At 53.3% G+C, this 1,977-nt stretch overlaps 1 protein-coding gene across 1 annotated transcript in view; it reads left to right on the top strand.

Annotated features, from left to right (window-relative positions):
* The window catches only part of LOC117113327, a 5,850-nt gene that overhangs the window by 1,321 nt on the left and 2,552 nt on the right, over positions 1-1,977 (top strand). The gene's annotated exons all lie outside the window — the stretch shown is intronic.

Genomic DNA, 1,977 nt, shown 5'->3' with positions numbered 1-1,977 from the left:
AGAAGGACGTCAGACTCAAGACGAGAATCCTGATGGATTCCACGTTTCCCGAGAATCCTGACGATCACACGCCGTGGTTTCTACCGACCGTAATCTACAGAGGACTGCCCGTGTTCAGCATAACGACGCGAGTCGCACCGGCCGAAGTGTTGGACCGTTGCACGGCCGCCTCGGACGTTCCCGCGCTGGGCATGAGAACCTACTCAAGGGAGTACCTGTCTCTTATACACATCTATGCCGTCTACGTAATACGTGATGTTGTTGAACCGGGAACGCGTGACGTTTATTCCATCGACGAATTGCAACATTTTCTTGGCGACCACGTCCGCCGTGGAACGCGTGAAAGGAATGATTTCCGACAGATCGAGCGTGTGCGGAAGCGAGTGACCAGTCGTCGAGTGTAGACCCAGTACGTATCCACACTTACTGTTCCATTGCCCAATATTTCCGACGGTCGTGTAAAAACTCTGCCTCTTGCGTAGATCCAAAATTCTGAATACAACCGCATCGAACGACATGGTCTTCGAAAGTGTGCCGCGAGATCTCATCTCCTTCCTTTTTATGCGATCAGCATTTCCTCGGCTCCTTTCGCATCCGTTTGGAGAGCAAACTCGAAGAACGATCTGACTATACTTCTACCGAATCTCTGGCCATCTCTCCCCGAAAAACCGCAGAACGTCGTCACGGCGCGTATCGTACTGTAGTCGCTCCCGCCTGGAAACATCATTCGAACGCCGAACAAGTCGCATATGCCGTGTCCCCATCTCATACGTTTTCCGACGTTTCCGCTGATCGGCACGAATCGTGCGGTGCGATGAAACACGTCGAAGCAGCCGGCGATCAGAAACTCATCCGGTGCATTACAGCGGAGCATCTGCGGTTTCGAAAGATGTTTTCCGACGACGAACGGTGCTATTACCGCCTTGAAAATTCTTCCGTCGTCCGTCTGCAATTCAACCGTACCCGGCACGAGCCCACCATCCATCGGCTCGTACGGGCAGGCGCACGCCATCAAAGTCATCACGTCTTCGTTCGTTCCCACGACGTACGGTCTCGGGAGGTCGGCCGGAATCTTATTGAGGAAATCGCAGAACGCCCCGTTGTTTTTCGGTTGCGAGACGACGGTCACGAATCGATTTTCGCGTCCGGTCACGCATATTCTGGCGTCTGCGTCGTCCTCCTCTAATACCGACATCATGCTATTCTCTACGTAAGCCGTTAGCAGCCCGTTACCTTCTCTCGGCGAACACACCTTGAAGTAGAGACGGTTCATGCCATCCAGGCACGCGATCAGCGTCGGTACGTCGTTCGATCTTCTGTCCTTTTTCTCCTCCAGCTTCTGCGCCATCAACCCGACCGATTCCAGTAGCGGTCTTCTGCCACCGCCGAAAAAATCAATAAGAGGTTCTGCATTTCCTCTTAACTGCAACACGGGTATCGGCTGCACCATCGACGGTAGGTTTTCCATCAGCACTCTGTACATCTCTTCGAGATCTACCTCGTTTGGTTCCTCCATCTCGTCTGAAAAGAAAGACAAAAGAACGGCGGTGTTATTAGCGTCGTCATTCGGAGAGAAAAAGGAATAAAAAATTACTACTTTCCTCCCCACCACGACCACCACGCATTATGAGCAGTGTGAAGCAGCCGGTCGTGAACGGATCGATAAGGGCGTACGAAGTCGATCCCTGTTATCTCGCCTCTAATTTCGGAGATAACAACGACGTACGCGGTAAACTGTATCCTCCCTCGAGCAATTCCCTCATACAGGCGGGACAGGTGTTGCTCGGAAAATGCAACTCGGCCACCTCCCGGGTCGGATTCGTGCCTGGTCCCAGCGGCATGGACACGCCGTCGCGAGAAGACGTGGACGACGTCGAAAGACGTCAGTTGATGGAAGAGAGCGACATGCAAGGGTACAGAGTGATAGGCGTCGCCGCTACCGAGCTAACGGACTGGCCGAAGAACAAACTCCTGTCC

This window comes from Anneissia japonica, unplaced genomic scaffold (genome assembly GCF_011630105.1).
Source record: "Anneissia japonica isolate Jap-2015-1 unplaced genomic scaffold, ASM1163010v1 scaffold287589_len272378_cov178, whole genome shotgun sequence".
Lineage (NCBI taxonomy): Eukaryota > Metazoa > Echinodermata > Crinoidea > Comatulida > Comatulidae > Anneissia > Anneissia japonica.
Note: the sequence above shows the minus strand (reverse complement) of the source record. Positions and strands in the feature narration are given on the sequence as shown.